The sequence below is a fragment of the Lotus japonicus genome, chromosome 2 (genome assembly GCF_012489685.1).
Source record: "Lotus japonicus ecotype B-129 chromosome 2, LjGifu_v1.2".
NCBI classification, from domain to species: Eukaryota; Viridiplantae; Streptophyta; class Magnoliopsida; order Fabales; family Fabaceae; genus Lotus; species Lotus japonicus.
The window spans coordinates 85450785-85472842 of NC_080042.1; the positions used below are offsets into that span (position 1 = coordinate 85450785).

The 22058-nt window shown below is 40.0% G+C and overlaps 1 long non-coding RNA gene across 1 annotated transcript; it reads right to left on the minus strand.

The window, feature by feature from the left end:
* Positions 1-433: 433 nt before the first annotated feature.
* On the minus strand, positions 434-13914 carry LOC130740388 (uncharacterized). Its single transcript, XR_009020118.1, has 3 exons — positions 13832-13914; positions 1685-1720; positions 434-810 (listed from the first exon to the last, which is right to left on the minus strand). It is a non-coding gene; the product is annotated as an uncharacterized LOC130740388 (long non-coding RNA).
* Between the last annotated feature and the right edge of the window lie 8144 nt (positions 13915-22058).

Consider the following 22058-nt stretch of genomic DNA (forward strand, 5'->3'; position numbering starts at 1 on the left):
CTTTGAAAAGTACGAGTTCAGGAACTCAGCGAGTCCAGCATCGGGAAAGATAACTACCTTATTGGCGCAATCAAGAAGAACATGATGGTGGGACAACCAATACATGCCTATGATCACATCCAATCCCTAAAGGGGTAAGCAGGTCAAGTTAGCTACAACGTTCTCTACCTAATACATGTTGTTCGATAATAACTAACTATGTATATACTTATATCAGATGTATAATTAACAATAACTAGCATAAGGTTATTCACTTACGAATAACCTTCAAAAATAATCTATATAAACAGTAATCAAGCACACTCTTCCTCCGATTGACACCCCATCAATCGGTCTCAGAGTTCAAACATCTTAAGCAGGCACTCTACCCAAAAGCTCTGGTTTTCTAGACCAAAGCTCTGATACCACAATTGTAACACCCCAATTTCTCAACTGAGGAGTCACATTAGTAACCTAACAAAGTCTAAGGACCAATCTGCAATCCCTAAAAACCAAGGGAATTTTTTTCTGTAAAACAACTAAACACTTCGGCTAAAAGGTTGGAAACATACCATAACTTTATTTAGATAACTTGTTTCCCGATATACAGTAATAATAGTTTACAATACCATAAGTAAGGTTCAGAATAAACATGCGCACTTTAACAGTGGCGGAAGCAAGACTTTAATAACAGAGTTCTCATAAAGTAAAAGAGACTCCAACATAATCCACAAGAAGAGAAGCAAAGCTGCTTCTCATACCTCTACTCCACCACTCACAACTCGATCTCCAACTCGAGTAGCTATGCCTCGGCGGAAGGATCTCCATCGCCTAATAGCGTTAAGCGCCCAAACAACAAGTAGCAAATAGAAAGGGTTAACTCCATGCAATTACCATGTATAAAAGAGAAAAATCATGCTGTTCGAATTTAATTACCTGGCATGGTAAATAACTAGCAACATAACTCAACTCATATATCAACAACTTAAACATAAATTGGACTCAGATAATAATAACCTCAACAATGTAACATCAAATCAGATATCAATAAACCAATACGAAAATCCAACAACATAGGGTCAGGTGTTAGTTCCCTATAATGCAACTATATGCTGCTAACAAAATGGATCGATCAATATCGTCTCTCAAGACGGGACAATGATAGGACACACCTCCTCATCGCCACTTATAACGTCATACATGACGGGACAATCATAGGACACACCTCCTAATCGCCACTTAACGTCACACAAGACGGGACAATCATAGGACACACCTCCTGATCGCCACTTAGCACCTCGCAAGATGGGACAATGATAGGACACACCTCCTCATCGCCACTTAACGTCACACAAGACGGGACAATCATAGGACACACCTCCTGATCGCCACTTAGCATCTCGCAAGATGGGACAATGATAGGACACACCTCCTCATCGCCACTTGACTCAAGCCCTATATGCCAAGTCAGACAATAACAAAGCCCACCCAAGGACCAATCCAAAGTAACCACATGTTTCATCCACTAGGAAGCAGTAACGACAGAAACCAGTAAACGGCCGAAGCCTCTCAGAAAACATTTTCCAAATTCAGCATAATAATCATAATCATCTGCCAATCAATATAAACATCTTCATCTCAAACACAGGCAGTGCGATAAAAGCATGCAAGACTCAAAGACGCTCTAAAACCGAGTTACCCTTACCTTCGTGAGTAGAAGTTGGGCATGAAAATTGCGAACCTAGAACAAAGAAAACACAATCATCAACACAAGCTTCACTAGGAGCAACACGATCTACTAATACTGTAACACCCCGATTTCCAGGTGTCACTTTAGTAACCAAAAATAGACTTTACGCTGAAAACAGGTAATTTTTTTTGTTTGATACCTTTTAAATCAAGCAATAGAAAATAAAGACAAAACCCAACCAACACACAAATATATACACATGTACAGCCTCAGCTGCACTCCCATGTCACGCGCACTCGCAGTGACTCCAAAGTAGTGTGCCCGTAGGCAAATAGTTACAGATCCAGAAGTGTGAGTGAAAAGGTTATAATTACAATCCACTGGGAGAAAGTCGGCCTCAAAATGGCCTAAGCAAAGACTCCTATAGTCCGACTGACTCACTGTGATCCCTCAATAAGAGAACCACACAAAAGCCATGCGTCGGGAACCTACCCCGTCCCAAAAGCAAAACGAATCAGAGCTCTACACAAATATGACGCCTGCCTAACTCTACCAACCCATAACTGCTCACACATCCGAGTCCTCGGCGAACTGAAGACGGCAAGTTGAAGCTCAGCTCCATGCGTCGTAGAACTTCTTTCGTCAGATGTTCACACTCGTCAGTCCGGTCCTCCATGACCCTTCCCCGGTACGTCGCTCGATGACCCACAACATCGATCACCCAAGCGGTGGGGGCATCCCGATCCACAAGCTCATATCTGATCCCCCCCGAGGGAGAGACCATCGAACACCAGTCGGCCATCGACATCTGGCAGCAGGCCGACCGCCCAAACACAAACATACAAACAAAGCCAAGGCGCTAGGGTCAACTCACAGCAATAAGTAGATATACACTCAACATGTGATATGGGGTATAGATATATGTTGATATATATACATATAAACAATCCTAGCATGTTATGGCTCTAACATTGCTTCAATAAACAAACAACACACAATCTCAGTCAGCATGAATGTATGCGTGAAATGCACAATATGTATCCGGATTTGTGACGCGTTCCCGTTCGCCACAAGTGAAGCATTTTCACTATGGATGGACCATTCCCGTTATCCATCCTGGATGAAATCCATCCTGGATGAACCATTCCCGTTATTCATCCTTGGTGAACCATTCCCGTTATTCACCGAATGATGAACCATTCCCGTTATTCATCATTAATGCAAGGTGAACCATTCCCGTTATTCACCATGATATGCACAGGTGAACCATTCCCGTTATTCACCCGATTGAATGCAACGTGGTTAGCCAAACAACGAATCGTCCTTACCACGAAAGTGTTTAGCTCACAACCCAATCTCAACAAACCCATGAGTTAGTGTCGGTCAATACAACACAACTCGGAGTAAGTGTCGGTCAATACAACACAACTCCATCCACAGAATACACAAGGGTCTAGTGTCGGTCAATACAACACAGCCCAAACAACAAGAGCACTAGGTGTCGGTCAATACAACACGGCTCCACAACAATCCCCAAGAGTACTAGAGTACTCAGTGACTTTCAATCATCACCATAGCTCACCTTAGTGGCTTCCCCCAATTCCGATAACTCTCCAAACCCACAACAAAGTCGACTTTTCCCCGTCTTTCGTAAATATTTTCCCCTTCAGTTCTCCTATGCTTAAACGTTAATAAAAATTGTTTCAATTCGAATTAGTCAAGTTATGAGTTTATTTCTCAAAGTCTAAGTTTCCCAAGTCTTTAGTTTTTCAAAGCTCTATCATTCTAAGTTTTCAAAGATCAACCACCCAAAATACATTTCCCGGGGAAAGTCTAAGAATTCCAACATATGGCTAAGTCTCAAACCCCACATTTGGACTTGCCTAGGGTTGTTCATCCAACCCGAAATATCAAAGATCACCAGATCAATGAATCTCCACTCCGAAATTGCGTCAAAACGCTCAATCCAACAAAAGCACAACATCACAAGTATGGAAAAGCATCATAACATCAACTCATCATCAAAAACAACATCAGATAAAACATAAGTCGAATTTATCGACGCCTATCATGCAGTCATAGCTAATATATAGTAAGTTGCCCTAACCTCGAGCTGATCCAGCTTCGCAAATCAAATCTCCTTCACAGGAATGCCTTGAAACTTCCAAAGTTCCTTCAACTGAACCTCGGAGGAAAAACAAAGCAGAATCCACACAAAATCGATTAGTTCGATCGCAATACAATACATAAACGATAGACAAAGCATCAAAGCTTCAGAATACGACAAACAGGTACGAAAGGACAAGTTTTCGAAAACGAAAAACTCCCCTCCCCTTAGGAAAAACCCACGGCCAAAAGGAGAAAAGGGCTTCGGCTCTTTTTCTTCGATCAAATCAGTTTACAAGGTAGTTTTAGGGTAAAACTAAGGCAAAGAAACTGTCAGAACAATTTTCGGACAATCGGGCCGAAATACGACTACGCAGGGGCATTTTGGTCCAAAATAAAGGCTCAAAACTTCAAAGTTATCAGTTCTGAAAACAAATTTGACAGCAACGATCCTCATGATATCCGTGACAACAAATCCTAAAGGCACGAAGTCATATTAAGTCTTTTCGACAATAAAGTTTCGAAATGTGAGACAAAAAGAGTTTTGAGTCAATTTTTCAGATCCTGGACAACTGAATCGCAATCAGAGTTTACTGACAGAGGTTTTAGACTCAGGGGAACATAAGGAACATAACCCAAGCGAGAAATCAGAGAAATCGGACAATTTTAGAAAAAGCTCAAAACTTAGAGCACAGAAACGACTTCAGAAACTCAGCAGAAACAGAAATCAGAGGCAGGATTCATGATAGTTACCTCGATACCTAGAAGTAGGGACGAACTGCACGAAGATTGGTCAAGTTTTCGCGGAAATCCCCTCCCCCCTTGCTCCCCACGAAATCAGCCACAAATGGAAAGAAAATGAGAGGATTTTGCTTTTTCGCGCTATTTATAGGCGGGTGAAATCGCGGGAAAATGAAAATTTCGCGATTCCGATTTTTGCAGCACGATCACCGAGAAATTCTAAGAGAGATTCTGGCGTCGGAATTCCAGAACTCAAAACAAATATCTAGGATTTGGGAAAAACGATATCGAAAAACTCAAAAGCGGTGTCGGTTAATCTGCCCCGAAAAACTACTTTTTGCTGTGATGCTCAAACGACAAAACTTCCAACTGAAGAAAGATTGGAAACGTCGAAACAAGTCTGGCAACGCGAACGGAATCTTCGTTAGAAGTCCCGAATAGAAAAAGTATTCATCCATTGCTCGAAAATAGGGTTTCGAAGCAAAGAAATTAGCGTCGGCGGACATCCGAAAAGTGAAACCTATCGTGCGTACAGTCCAGAGTTCCGAAATGAAACGCTGGTCGATGGAAAAATAAAAAGAATCTTTAAATTTTCCGAGAGTTCGAAATCTCACTCAAAACGTTGCTTTAAGAGCGAAATAGCCTATTCTGGACACGCTTGCCATAAGGCAGGTGTGCAGACGACTCGCACTAACTCCGAAAACAGCTACGCAACATTCCTCAAGCAATTCCTGAACTTTCTTCTTCATTAATCTTTCTCAAATGTCAAACTCCTGTCACGCTTACACTATTTCTACGTGTGAGTCGGAAACTTAACTTGTTCTGAAAATCCAGGTCTTACAATACTCCCCTCCAAAAAGAAAGTTTCGTCCTCGAAACTCAGAGCTCTGCAAAAAGTTCGGAATACAGTTCCTTGATCTTATCTTCCAATTCCCATGTAGTAGTGCCTGTGTCATTGTTCCTCAAAATCTTTACTTAAGCAATCTGCCTTCCCCTTAACTGTTTCACTCTTCTATCCCCACTGCTAACTATCGGCGTCTCAAAAGACAAAACATCATTCAACCTCATGTCGTCTGACTCGATTACTTGCGTCGGACCTCTGCTTGAAATGATACCGGTTGGCATTCCGTGCAGTCGCACAACCTTAGCCACTTACTTCTTTACTTTCGGTCGTCCGGAATTCTTCTTAAACTCAGTGCCTCTCTGTCATCTCAAAGTAGATACTCAACTTGTCCTCGTGATCTTCATCTACAGTCCATCACTTGTTCGTTCGATAACTCTTAGACGAAACATTGCGTTGGAATCTAATAGTCCATTAACGTCACATCCAACTTCGTAACTATCATCACTCGCACAATGAAATCAATCTCCTACTTAGTCACCATTCGAATTAAAAATCGACTTATGTCCTTATTTCTTGTCCTTCACTAATCTTATCCCCTTCAACATCAAGTTACCAACAACTTATAAGATAATCCTCTTCTTAATATCTAACAATCCATTATTATCGTCTTCTTCCTTAGAACTTCCCTCACTCAAACCTATTTACACTTACTGAAATCCCTAACACTTCGCATAAATCGAGACTTATCCTCTAGTAGATTACATCATAACTATACCTCAAGGGACTTAACTAGCCATCTTATCATCCGATCCTTCAACATTCTGGGATTTAACTCTATCGTAACCGCTAACACCACTAAATCTCGTATGTGTACATGAATCTCAGCTCACTAGGTCAACCTTAGCCCTAGGATTCTCATTCAACCTTAGTAAAATTCACTTGTTAACCGTAATATGCATCATCAAAATCCATAACAAAGTTTCATCCACTCTTAAGCTCTAAGAAACTTGTCCAAACATAACAACTTCAAGTATTCATCTTAACACCAACACCCTCCTTTTGGGACTCAACCACCATCTCGTCAATCAACTTCTTAATCTCCCAATCAAATTCTGACAAACTTTGAGTCCTTCACACCTTAGACAGACATTCATAGATTTAAAACCTAAACCTTCTCCAAGTTTGGTCCTCTAATGTCCTTTAATCCTTCAATACTTCTTAAATGAATATCCGTTTCTTAAAAACTATAACTCCTTCACTTACCCAAACGACCTGACCAGTGTCGTCATGCTTTCACATCCACAACTTATTATGCTAACATCATTCAAATCATATCACATGGCTCATTATGTCTGCAACCTCATGATCAACATCAATCGATCACCAACTTATAACCAACCTTATGACCCTACACAACCCAAGATTCATTTACTTCAAGATCACTCTTATATTATACCTCAATGGTCTTAACCCGAAACCCATCTCCAGGTCTTCATTCTTCTAAGATTCAACTCCTATTGTCACAGCTACAACTGTAAGATCTCTTACTCGTATGCGATTCTCGACTCTCAAGATTCAATCTTAACCCTAAGATTTCAATCCAACTTAGTAAATCTCACTTAGTAATCTCAGCATATTTCCTTGGAATCCATATCACCAACCTCAAGTATTCAACTTATGCTAAAACTTTCTTTCTCCAACTTAATCATTAATTCAACACTTTTCAAGCGAAAATTCATCTCTTAAGACTATAATGTCTCCACATATTAATCCAACGCTTAGCAAAACTTATTCCTCGAACTCGACTATAACAATCTAGTTCAGAGTTAATTCTTCTCAATCTCGCTACCATCAAACAATCATCTATAACCGGATATTAAATCCAACCTATCTAATCTCTAATAATCCCACGTCAGAAATCACATAACCTATGACTTCATAACTTCCGAGAAAATACTTAAAGATTTTCCAACATCAATTCTATTGGCTTAGTCTACCTCTACTTGGAGTAATCACACGAACTAACCAATCAATGTCTATACGAAAATCATCAACTTCCAAAGGTTCAAATCTTAATCTTGTACAATCAAATGCTTAACACGAACTTTCCTCCCAAATCCGACTAATCCTCAATCAATTCAAATTCATCTTACACATCCTTCTATCAAGGTCCATTATCAGCTGTGATTCCGAATATCACCCCCTCAATATTAGGTTGATCAGGCCTAATACATCGAAGGTGGAAATTTAGAAAAACCCACTGGAACAGACAATGAGTTCCTGACATCCAGTAACCACAAATATCCTGATATCAAGTTCCTAACGATTCTGCTACGGAACCACACACCCTCAATCCATGTAAAAGATTAATCCTTCCTCGTCAATTGAGTCAAAGGTCCAACAATCTTGGCAAATCCCTCAATGAAGCGTCTATAATATCCAGCTAAATCCACAGAACTTCTGATCTCTGTCACCATCTTCGGTTGCTCCCAAGCCAAAACAGTCTCCACTTTCGCCGGATCCACAGCTATGCCCTCCTTCGAGATAGCATGGCCTAAGAAATTGACTTCCTCCAACCAGAATTCACACTTGGAAGGGTTCTCATACAGCTTTTTCTCTCTCAACAATTGTAAAACTTGGCGCAAATGTCCTTCATGTTTATTCGCGTCCTTCGAATAGATCAATATGTCCTCAATAAACACCACCACACGCCGATCTAAGAACTCCTGAAAGATGCGGTTCATGTAATCCATGAAAACAGCAGGTACATTCGTCACTCCAAACGGCATCACTAGGTACTCGTAGTGTCCTTAACGTGTCCTGAAAGCAGTCTTCGGTATATCCTCAATCTTCACTCTGATCCGACGATAGCCTGACCTCAAATCTATCCTGGAAAATACGGTAGCCCCTCGTAGTTGGTCCATCAAATCATCTATCCTTGGCAACGGGTATCTGTTCTTGATCGTCGCCTTGTTCAATTGTCGATAATCCACCCACGATCTCGACCTTCCGTCCTTCTTCTTGACTAACAACACTGGCGCTCCCCACGGTGAAACACTCGGTCGAATGAATCCCTTTTGCCGAAAGATCCTCTAACGACTCCGCTTCAAAACTAAACGCCCTAAAATCCTACGATTCGTACCCATAAGGAATTTCCCTGAGATCCTAGCTTCCTTATCAACGCCTCGGTAAAACAACTCCCTAGCTCCGCGTGCTATTCTAGATCTCGTGTAACCTCTATAGTTAAATCACGAGCAACTTCGAATAAGGTCCTACTAGGGATAATAATCATAGGATCATAGTCTAAGTAGTAAATACAAGTTAGGCGCGTCACACTCGCTTGAATATAAAAGAGTAAGTTATTCTAGAATACGAGAACAGTTAAAATATTACCATCGTTCCCACGTTCTTCCTCGTTCGACTCCTCAACTCTTGCTCCTCCCTTGATATGAATCCTTTCCTCTGTAGCAAGTTGTTTTCCTTTCCCAACATTCCCTGATGATTCGCCCCTGAGTGCCTTGCAATCTTGGGAGAAATGTCCCGGTTGGTTGCAATTGAAGCATAGACTTTCTTTGGTCTTGCAGTTCACAGCTAGATGCCCCTCTCGGTTACACTTGAAGCATCTCCGTCCAATCACTGAGCATTTGTTAGCAAAATGCCCAAACTTTCTGCAACGAGTACATGTCACTCCTTTGTCACCAACTGGCTTCCCCCCCAGTATCAGCAGTCGTCGGTTTGTACTCTCTTGAGATAAGATTTCTTCCCTCGGAACGCTGATATGGTCCCCACTTATGGTAACTCTTCCTTCCGTTGTAGCCTTGGGAACCTGACCTCATTGGTCCCCCAGCTCCAATTCGGTTCATTCCTCTTTATTGATACATTGTTGTCGCCATCAGTCGTTGATGATGCTCACATGTAGCCTCCGCCATCCGGTTAAGATCCACCATCCTATATCCCATCGAACGTCCGATTAGTACTAACCATACGGTAGCACTAGACAAACCACTCAATCCGATTGAGTAGTAACGCAAGCAATTAGAGCGAAAATCGCTCTGCAGACAATCAATTTTCACTCTTTGCAGAGTCACACAACCTAGCACAGAAGACCTATTCCCCAAAGACTCCCGAAAGACTCGACTAAGCTCTGATACCACAATGTAACACCCCGATTTCCAGGTGTCACTTTAGTAACCAAAAATAGACTTTACGCTGAAAACAGGTAATTTTTTTTGTTTGATACCTTTTAAATCAAGCAATAGAAAATAAAGACAAAACCCAACCAACACACAAATATATACACATGTACAGCCTCAGCTGCACTCCCATGTCACGCGCACTCGCAGTGACTCCAAAGTAGTGTGCCCGTAGGCAAATAGTTACAGATCCAGAAGTGTGAGTGAAAAGGTTATAATTACAATCCACTGGGAGAAAGTCGGCCTCAAAATGGCCTAAGCAAAGACTCCTATAGTCCGACTGACTCACTGTGATCCCTCAATAAGAGAACCACACAAAAGCCATGCGTCGGGAACCTACCCCGTCCCAAAAGCAAAACGAATCAGAGCTCTACACAAATATGACGCCTGCCTAACTCTACCAACCCATAACTGCTCACACATCCGAGTCCTCGGCGAACTGAAGACGGCAAGTTGAAGCTCAGCTCCATGCGTCGTAGAACTTCTTTCGTCAGATGTTCACACTCGTCAGTCCGGTCCTCCATGACCCTTCCCCGGTACGTCGCTCGATGACCCACAACATCGATCACCCAAGCGGTGGGGGCATCCCGATCCACAAGCTCATATCTGATCCCCCCCGAGGGAGAGACCATCGAACACCAGTCGGCCATCGACATCTGGCAGCAGGCCGACCGCCCAAACACAAACATACAAACAAAGCCAAGGCGCTAGGGTCAACTCACAGCAATAAGTAGATATACACTCAACATGTGATATGGGGTATAGATATATGTTGATATATATACATATAAACAATCCTAGCATGTTATGGCTCTAACATTGCTTCAATAAACAAACAACACACAATCTCAGTCAGCATGAATGTATGCGTGAAATGCACAATATGTATCCGGATTTGTGACGCGTTCCCGTTCGCCACAAGTGAAGCATTTTCACTATGGATGGACCATTCCCGTTATCCATCCTGGATGAAATCCATCCTGGATGAACCATTCCCGTTATTCATCCTTGGTGAACCATTCCCGTTATTCACCGAATGATGAACCATTCCCGTTATTCATCATTAATGCAAGGTGAACCATTCCCGTTATTCACCATGATATGCACAGGTGAACCATTCCCGTTATTCACCCGATTGAATGCAACGTGGTTAGCCAAACAACGAATCGTCCTTACCACGAAAGTGTTTAGCTCACAACCCAATCTCAACAAACCCATGAGTTAGTGTCGGTCAATACAACACAACTCGGAGTAAGTGTCGGTCAATACAACACAACTCCATCCACAGAATACACAAGGGTCTAGTGTCGGTCAATACAACACAGCCCAAACAACAAGAGCACTAGGTGTCGGTCAATACAACACGGCTCCACAACAATCCCCAAGAGTACTAGAGTACTCAGTGACTTTCAATCATCACCATAGCTCACCTTAGTGGCTTCCCCCAATTCCGATAACTCTCCAAACCCACAACAAAGTCGACTTTTCCCCGTCTTTCGTAAATATTTTCCCCTTCAGTTCTCCTATGCTTAAACGTTAATAAAAATTGTTTCAATTCGAATTAGTCAAGTTATGAGTTTATTTCTCAAAGTCTAAGTTTCCCAAGTCTTTAGTTTTTCAAAGCTCTATCATTCTAAGTTTTCAAAGATCAACCACCCAAAATACATTTCCCGGGGAAAGTCTAAGAATTCCAACATATGGCTAAGTCTCAAACCCCACATTTGGACTTGCCTAGGGTTGTTCATCCAACCCGAAATATCAAAGATCACCAGATCAATGAATCTCCACTCCGAAATTGCGTCAAAACGCTCAATCCAACAAAAGCACAACATCACAAGTATGGAAAAGCATCATAACATCAACTCATCATCAAAAACAACATCAGATAAAACATAAGTCGAATTTATCGACGCCTATCATGCAGTCATAGCTAATATATAGTAAGTTGCCCTAACCTCGAGCTGATCCAGCTTCGCAAATCAAATCTCCTTCACAGGAATGCCTTGAAACTTCCAAAGTTCCTTCAACTGAACCTCGGAGGAAAAACAAAGCAGAATCCACACAAAATCGATTAGTTCGATCGCAATACAATACATAAACGATAGACAAAGCATCAAAGCTTCAGAATACGACAAACAGGTACGAAAGGACAAGTTTTCGAAAACGAAAAACTCCCCTCCCCTTAGGAAAAACCCACGGCCAAAAGGAGAAAAGGGCTTCGGCTCTTTTTCTTCGATCAAATCAGTTTACAAGGTAGTTTTAGGGTAAAACTAAGGCAAAGAAACTGTCAGAACAATTTTCGGACAATCGGGCCGAAATACGACTACGCAGGGGCATTTTGGTCCAAAATAAAGGCTCAAAACTTCAAAGTTATCAGTTCTGAAAACAAATTTGACAGCAACGATCCTCATGATATCCGTGACAACAAATCCTAAAGGCACGAAGTCATATTAAGTCTTTTCGACAATAAAGTTTCGAAATGTGAGACAAAAAGAGTTTTGAGTCAATTTTTCAGATCCTGGACAACTGAATCGCAATCAGAGTTTACTGACAGAGGTTTTAGACTCAGGGGAACATAAGGAACATAACCCAAGCGAGAAATCAGAGAAATCGGACAATTTTAGAAAAAGCTCAAAACTTAGAGCACAGAAACGACTTCAGAAACTCAGCAGAAACAGAAATCAGAGGCAGGATTCATGATAGTTACCTCGATACCTAGAAGTAGGGACGAACTGCACGAAGATTGGTCAAGTTTTCGCGGAAATCCCCTCCCCCCTTGCTCCCCACGAAATCAGCCACAAATGGAAAGAAAATGAGAGGATTTTGCTTTTTCGCGCTATTTATAGGCGGGTGAAATCGCGGGAAAATGAAAATTTCGCGATTCCGATTTTTGCAGCACGATCACCGAGAAATTCTAAGAGAGATTCTGGCGTCGGAATTCCAGAACTCAAAACAAATATCTAGGATTTGGGAAAAACGATATCGAAAAACTCAAAAGCGGTGTCGGTTAATCTGCCCCGAAAAACTACTTTTTGCTGTGATGCTCAAACGACAAAACTTCCAACTGAAGAAAGATTGGAAACGTCGAAACAAGTCTGGCAACGCGAACGGAATCTTCGTTAGAAGTCCCGAATAGAAAAAGTATTCATCCATTGCTCGAAAATAGGGTTTCGAAGCAAAGAAATTAGCGTCGGCGGACATCCGAAAAGTGAAACCTATCGTGCGTACAGTCCAGAGTTCCGAAATGAAACGCTGGTCGATGGAAAAATAAAAAGAATCTTTAAATTTTCCGAGAGTTCGAAATCTCACTCAAAACGTTGCTTTAAGAGCGAAATAGCCTATTCTGGACACGCTTGCCATAAGGCAGGTGTGCAGACGACTCGCACTAACTCCGAAAACAGCTACGCAACATTCCTCAAGCAATTCCTGAACTTTCTTCTTCATTAATCTTTCTCAAATGTCAAACTCCTGTCACGCTTACACTATTTCTACGTGTGAGTCGGAAACTTAACTTGTTCTGAAAATCCAGGTCTTACAAATACTAATCGAAATCGTAAAGAAAGCCTCTAAAGCTTCAGAGTTCCTATTTAGGCACAAATTGACAACGGAGACTTCGTTCGCTAAAACGAGCATAACTCGAGCTACAGAACTCAGAATGACACGAAACCGGCGCCAAAATTTCGACAATTGAAAGAGCTACGCAATGGCTCAAGTCATAGAGACCCAAAAATTATTTTTGGACACGGTACCCAAGCAATTAGGTTTCGGCCACTATGGAAAATAGGGTTTTCGAACTTTTTCTTCGATCTAAATCAATTCACAAGGTAGTTTTAGGGTAAAACTAAGGCAAAGAAATTGTCGGAACAATTTTCGGACAATCGGGTCGAAATACGACTATCCAGGGGCATTTTGGTCCAAAATAAAGGCTCAAAACTTCAAAGTTATCAGTTCGGAAAACAAATTTGACAGCAACGATCCTCATGATATCCGTGACAACAAATCCTAAAGGCACGAAGTCAGATTAAGTCTTTTCGACAATAAAGTTTCGAAATGTGAGACAAAAAGAGTTTTGAGTCAATTTTTCAGATCCTGGACAACTGAATCGCAATCAGAGTTTACTGACAGAGGTTTTAGACTCAGGGGAACATAAGGAACATAACCCAAGCGAGAAATCAGAGAAATCGGACAATTTTAGAAAAAGCTCAAAACTTAGAGCACAGAAACGACTTCAGAAACTCAGCAGAAACAGAAATCAGAGGCAGGATTCATGATAGTTACCTCGATACCTAGAAGTAGGGACGAACTGCACGAAGATTGGTCAAGTTTTCGCGGAAATCTCCTCCCCCCTTGCTCCCCACGAAATCAGCCACAAATGGAAAGAAAATGAGAGGATTTTGCTTTTTCGCGCTATTTATAGGCGGGTGAAATCGCGGGAAAATGAAAATTTCGCGATTCCGATTTTTGCAGCACGATCACCGAGAAATTCTAAGAGAGATTCTGGCGTCAGAATTCCAGAACTCAAAACAAATATCTAGGATTTGGGAAAAACGATATCGAAAAACTCAAAAGCGGTGTCGGTTAATCTGCCCCGAAAAACTACTTTTTGCTGTGATGCTCAAACGACAAAACTTCCAACTGAAGAAAGATTGGAAACGTCGAAACAAGTCTGGCAACATGGACGGAATCTTCGTTAGAAGTCCCGAATAGAAAAAGTCTTCATCCATTGCTCGAAAATAGGGTTTCGAAGCAAAGAAATTAGCGTCGGCGGACATCCGAAAGGTGAAACCTATCGTGCGTACAGTCCAGAGTTCCGAAATGAAACGCTGGTCGAAGGAAAAATAAAGAAAATCTTTAAATTTTCCAAGGATTCGAAATCTCACTTAAAACGTTGCTCTAAAGCGAAATTAGCCTATTCTGAACACGCTTGCCATAAGGCGGGTGTGCAGACGACTCGCTCTAATTCCTAAAATGACTACGCAACATTCCTCAAGCAATTCCTGAACTTTCTTCTTCATTAATCTTTCTCAAATATCAAACTCCTGTCACGCTTACACTGATTCTACGCGTGAGTCGGAAATTAGCTTGTTCTGAAAATCCAGGTCTTACAGAATCCCAACAACTATTGTCTCAGATCGAGATCCCAGATTCCTATCAAGATTCTGGGGAAGTTTACATCAAGCTTTGGGAACTCAACTACGACTAAGCTCCGCTTATCATCCTCAAACTGATGGTCAGTCGGAAAGAACCATTCAGACTCTCGAGGATTTGCTGCGAGCTTGTGTACTAGAATACAAAGGGAGTTGGGATCAATACCTTCCTTTGATTGAATTCACTTATAATAACAGCTTTCATTCCAGTATCGGAATGGCACCATATGAGGCGTTATACGGAAGAAAGTGTCGAACACCACTATGCTGGTTCGATGATGGAGACAAGCTGATATTGGGACCGGAAGTGGTGCAAAAGATGACAGAGATAGTCAGAGACATACGAGAAAAGATGAAGGCGTCTCAAGATCGACAAAAGAGTTATTACGATCAAAGAAGGAAACCTCTGGAACTCCAAGAAGGAGACCATGTTTTCTTAAAGGTAAACCCAACCACAGGAGTAGGTCGAGTATTGAAAGCCAAGAAGCTTACTCCAAAATTTATTGGGCCTTATCAAATTATAAAAAGGGTTGGCCCAGTCGCATATCAGATCGCCTTGCCACCAGTACTATCAAATCTTCATAACGTATTCCACGTCTCTCAACTACGGAAATATGTACCTGACCCTTCTCATGTACTGGAACCGGAGACCATTCAGCTGAAGGATAATTTAACCTTTAGTGTACCTCCAGTACAAATAGTGGACCGACGAATCAAACAACTCAGAGGAAAGGAAATTCCATTGGTCAAAGTAGCTTGGGGAACGGGTATGGAGGAAGAGGCCACTTGGGAATTGGAGGATCAAATGAAGAGAAGTCATCCGTTTCTCTTCAACTAGGTATGAAATTTCGAGGACGAAATTTTCTTTCTAGTGGGGGAGAAATGTAATGACCTAAATTTTTCCCTCAACTAGAAATAATAGGAGTATTTTAATTAGTATTATTATTAATGCAATTATTATATTATAATTAAAAAAAAAATCAAGATAAGAATAAGGATGAAATCAAGTTCTAGAAAATTCAAAGGATAAGGATGAGAATAAAAAATTATTTCAGGAAGGACCAAACTGCAAACTGACTTAACTCTTAAGGACCAAAGTTAATAACCGACCTATTCTATAGGGACCTAACTGTGATATCAGAAATAGTTTTAATTCAAATTCAGGTCCCTGGTTTTGTCTATAAATACCACCACGAAGTTCAAGTTCAAACCAGCTCAAATCAGAGCAACCCAAGCCTCCAAATCCTTGCTAAACCTTCCCCTCAGCCTCCTAAAGCCTTCCCTAACCTCTTCTCCGCCCAACAACCACCTGAGATAGCCCTCAAATCTCCATCAATTTTGAAACTTTGAGCTCTCGGTTCTCCCTCAAATCTCCATCAATTTTGTCGAACCAAGAGTCTATTTTGCTTAGAATTTCACCAGGAAGCTATTCGTGCAAGAATTCTGAAGTTTGGAGGCCTAGATTTCATTCTGCCATTGTTGCCGAGCTCCTCGCCGGAAAAGCTTCACGGAGCTCATCGTTTTGGCCAAACCAGAGACCTTCTCAGCTACCCACCTATACCATTGAGTTCCTGGGAGTGAGAGGAAGCTTTTCCAACCGGTTTCCACCCTTAACTCCACCCTCCCGCCGGAGCTCCGCCGCCAACCACCACCTTCTCCGGCGAGCTCACCGGAAAAACTGTTCAGAACTTAGATTTTCTTGCATAGTTCGAATCCTTGTCTTCCATAGGTTCCATATACATATTCGGCTCGGAAAATTAACTTGGTTTGATAGGGTTTCAAGAGACGAGAAGGTATGCAACTTCCCGGCCTTATAACTCACTATTCTTAATGATTCAATGTAAAGTAAGAGTTGATTATGATTCATGGGATTAAAATGAACATTTAGAAAGAAACAGAATGAATTTTGGAGGTCTAGAACAAAAGTTATGAAATTTTTAAGTTTAAGCTAAAATAGTTAATTATTTTCTTATTGGTTAAGTCACTTGAATATAAAGGTGGCTCTGCCGCCGCATAAATATAAAGGTGGCTCTGCCGCCGCATGAATATAAAGGCTGGCTCTGCCGCCACACACATATAATGATGGTCGGCCTTGCCGCCTAATTATTTGATTTCTTACAAAATAAAAACGAAATTAAATATTAAATTATGAAGAATAACATGGAATTTTATAACTTTAAGGTGAAAAATTGACTAAAATGCCTTACGATATTATTGCAGATAATTATTAATTGGAGAATTTTTCGAAGAAAGGTAAGGGGGGGGAGAATGCTCAACTCATGAGGGAGTGTAGTGTAAATAAATAAGTGTTGGACCTCCCTTGGGTCCCTATTTGTTTATTGAAATATGATTATTGTAAACAGGATTTATTTCTGGGAATTGATTCGATAGGAGCCTCCGAATCTTTTCTTAAACTTTTTTTTTACGAGGCATCCCGATTTTTTTAAAGAAAATATTATTTGATCAATTCTCAGAATATTTCCACGAGATTTCTAACGGCTTGCAGGTACTCTATGAAAAGGAAAGGTCAGTGGCCCCAACTGGACAGTCAAGGCCAGGCTGTGCCATTGGGTAACGCTGTGAGATCTAAGGGATACCTTTATGGTTGCGGTCCTTGGGGTGTGATTAGGTGGGACCTACCAACAGGTTGGAGATGAGGTTTGTCCCATCCGGAACCTAATCACACTGCAGGCCCCCTGATGATCGTCCCAGCCGAGCGGCTTCTCGGTGATTTTCCTGGAGAATGTTGAGCCCACATCCTCGTCTAGAGACCGAAACTATTTCTAATTATATTTTTAATGATTTATTGGATTATGCTATTACTTTTCACTTGATTTACTTGCTTATTTATTTTACACTATTTCTCTTGCTCGAATGTGTTGGATTGCTTCTCACCCCTCTTGTTTTGGTTGGTTGTTCTAATTGAACAACTTAGGGACGGAGACCGAGGAGAAAGAACTAGAATGAAAAAGTGACCAAGGCAGGAAGAGCTGTAAATAGTTGTGAATATACGAGAGGGTTCGGGTAGAATAAAGACCAGCTGATGGAAGAAGACGTGTACGACTGGACTTGTACTCTATCAGACTGTAAAATAAGTATGAAAGCAGTGGGTTTTTTGTAATTAAGTTTGTCAAAGTAAGCGGGGAAGATTCAGAGGAGTCCATGCGAGACTCTGGGACGTCTTGTCTAAGGAAAGGAATTGCTTTTAATGACGCTTAGCGCGGCTAACTTTCCTGGAGACGTTCTCAGACTATCAATTGGACCTCGATGAATTCTGATCCAAAGGTCTTGTACTTTTTTCCAAGTTCATCAATAAAAGTGTTGTTTTCTGAAGATATTCTTATTTTATAGTTTAGGTAGGGTGTGAGTTTGGTCGTCACACATTATGCACAATTCTTCATGCACCAACCCAATTGCGGAAGTTGGTATGATTGTCATAATAGCTGATTAGGCACAAGAGTAGCCTAACACAAAATGTCTCAGTAGGAATGAAAAATAGTACTCCACCACCGCCGAACCTCCGGCAAGGACAATTCTTTGTATGTATTAAGATGAATATGTTTTTACATTAAATTAATTGATATCCCAACACACTTAAATGAAACATACACTTGAGCATTGAATATGACGGATATTAAAACTTTAGTAAACGTGATTTTTACAACTTTAACTTATAATTAGGAACGGATGGAGTACAATATTCTCAAGCTTAAATAACATGTCCTTTGTCATAATGAAAAGGTATATCAATTGAAGTATGTACAAGCCAACCAGATTCATTCTAATCGTAATATATAAAATTGCAAAAAAGAGAAACTAAAGTGATTAAATCTTTAATAATTTATGAGGTAAGGACCTGACAAAGGAATCGTGACTCACTATACTTAAATGCAGGGAATCTTTGTCATTAGTTTTTAATGTAAAATTAAAAGAAAAACATGATGTAAGAGAGATCATAGGATGTAGGACTTTTGATTTAGATTTCATCACTTTGCTTTTATTAAAACTCCTGCCCCACCCCTATATTGTGAGCTACCTATATTTGATAAATACCAAGATTTGGCAAATGCGTTTGAACCCCTCTGCTAGGGTTTCTGGACCATGTGATGCGAAGACGGCGGCGGCGAATCGGAGGGGCTCGACGGCGACCCGCGGCGACAGCAAAGTGGAGGGAGAGGCGGACGGTGGAGAGCTAGACGGCGAAGCTGATGGTGGCTCAGACGGAAATCACGGGAGAAGGAGGAGGTGCTTTTCAGTGTTCATCGATGGGTTAGCAGAGAAGAGCGATTACCTTCAGCTCCGTGATCTTTGCTCCAAATATGGTAAGGTTATCAATCTCTTTGTTCAACGACAGAGAAAGGTTGGAAGAAATTGGCGCTTTGGCTTCGTCAGATATGGGGTTCGTGAGCAGGCTTTGAAGGCGATTGAGGGGCTCGATGGGCTTAAATTAGGCAAAACTTATCTATCAGCTTCTATGGCCAGGTTTCCTAGGGTTGAAAATTCTGTTTCAGACAAGAATCGGGTTGATTCTCAGAGCAGTTCAGAACAGGGGATGAGGTCCTCTGCGTTGGGGCAACAATGGAAGGTAGGCACTACTTCTACCCTTCTGTCCTAGCGTGATACTGTCTTGGGGATTAAAAAGGTGAGCAACTCATCTTCCTTCTCCAAGGATGAGTTGAGGATGTTTGAAAATACTAGGAGATTTGCTGTTCAGGATTTTAGAGTTCCGGATTTGGTCCTCTTTCCAGAGATTTCAGGTTCAGGTTTGGATAGTGATGTGAGAGAGATTAAAGGGAGCGTTGGAATGCAAGATGGTCAGCTCATGGATTCTGCTAGGAAGGCTCGATGGTATAGTGGTGTGTTAGAAGCGGCTGAAGCGATAGATGCGGTGGTAGTGCAGAATGGTGGTTCCCCTGCTGCTGTTCTTTCAGTGGGGCAGGGGTTCTTGGAAAAAGGGTTGCTTTCTTTCTTTTTTCAAGGTCCCTCGGCTGGAAGGTGGAGCAGATGCCTCCATTGCGCTGATGTCCCGCGCCTACGCTTTAGTTTTCTTGCTGCCCCCTCTATTCTGTCGTTGATGGTGGGATTAAGGAATTCGGTTTTTCCGAGGACTTCCCCTTCTGCGGGTGTAAGGTTTAGGTGTGGGCTTTTGGAGAGTGCCGAGTCTTCTGAGTTGGTCGCTTCTGGTTTTAGTGCAGCTGTCGATGAAGCTTCTCCGCCGCTTCAGGTAGACCCGCTGGTTCTGCCGGAGTCTCACCTTTCTTCGAGTTTGGTACCTGTGGTTGGGGGTGCGGAAGAAGCAAGTTCTTCACTTGAGGAGGGGCCTTCAGCAGAGGTTCTAGTTCAGCAACCTCGCCGGCGGGGGCGTCCTAAAAAGTTTCCCCCTTGTCAGAGACCTATTGTTCTGCCTCCGGTTCTTGAGGAGGTTCAGGAGGATCTTCTCACCTCTAGACCCTTGGCGTCGGAGGCTTCAGATCAAGCTAATGGAGGGCGTTACTTCACGCGATCGAAAAAGACCTGGCTTGTTGGTAAAGTCTTGGGGCTAGAGTTTGAGGGGAATGACATTGATGCTATTCGAGGTCTGGAAAAGGTATACGAGGAACACTTTATGTCTTGATTTATTTTGTTCCTATAGGGGTATGCTTGTATAGTCTTAGGGTCTTCTTTTTGGCTTGTATCCCTTGGCTTGGTCTGAATTGCTTTTTTTATTTACTGTCAAGCTGCCTCGTTTTTATTGGGGTTGTACTCTCTCCTTAAGGGTTTTGTCCTTAAGGGTTTTTTTTGTGGATAATAATATATAATCCTTTATATTTCAAAAAAAAATTGTGAGCTACCTAATTTTACCCTATATAAGGTAAAAATATTAGGTTGATTTTTCACCATTCTAAATATTAATCTATATATATATATATATGAAATGAAGGTTTTCTTCTAGAAAACCTATGCCACATGTCTCCTTCTTAGTAATTCATTTTCCCTCCAAAACAAAAATCTCATTTCCATTATATTTTTTATCACATTAATTGCGAAATTTAATAACAATTATGACGACATACACAATAAATAAATAATTTCTGAAATTATTTTATAACAATGTTGTTATCAAATATTTAACATTGAACGTCAAAAACAAATATTTAACATCTAAGGATTAATACAATTATACACTAACTAATTATCATGCAACTCAAATTAACCAATAAAAATATGAATTATTGAATATATTTTTGGAGACATGTTTCAAAACAAAACAAAAAATAAATTTAAAATTTAAAATTAAAAACCATTTTCTAAAAAACATTTATTACAGAAAAATTTGAGATGTTGTATACAAACTAAAATCAAGATGTTAAATATTTTACAGCATAATTAACTCTGTTTCGCTCATTTTTTTTATAAGCAACATGATATATTGAAATGAAGTACAAGGGTACTACAACTCAATACATATAAAAAACTATCAAAGTAAGGATATAAATTCAATTTTATTTTCCCTTAATTTTTTTTTAAGATTTATCAAATATTAAAAATATATATTACAAATTTGAAAATACAATTCATACAAATAATTGGAATCCTTTTATTTTAATTAATAATATACTACATACTAATAATAAATATACGTATTTATTTCAAATAAAATAAATATTGGATCTTTTAATTTTTATTTTCTAAAATTCATTTATTTGTTTTTCTTTAATATTATGGTTAAAGTGATTATAAAAGATAAATTAATTTTTTGTTAAATTCGAATTTCCTTAAATATTATGGTTAAAATGCTTTTAAAAGATAAAATTGTTTTTCTTTAATTTTTGTTTAAAATCTAATTAATACTAGATTAGATGTAAAATGAATGTGATGAGCAAATGAATTTTTGAAAATAAAATAAATATTGATTTTTTTAAATTTTCAGCATAACTATTTTTTTTTTTTCAAAAAATTTCCAATTGAATAAATACTTCATATTTTAGATACAACAATTTTATTTCTTATAATTGAAATTAATGGCTCTTATTAATTCCTAAAATTAATGAGTATAATTAATTATCTTTTTGAAATTCAAATTTTAAAAACATTGATGCTCAAGAATTGATAATTTATTGGAACAATGAAATAATTTGTAATAAATAACGAAAAAATTTAATTCGATGAGACAAGATTAATTAAATAATTAATTTTCTTTTTCATTAAATTAAAGAATTGAATTTTCAAAATGAAATATTCCACATTTTCGAAATTAAATTGATATAATTTAATTAATTAATCCTTAGAACATTTTAATACAAATAATTTTGTTGATATGTTTAATTTCTGATTAATTTTTCATTGACCAATAGTGAATATTTCATTTTAGGAAAAAA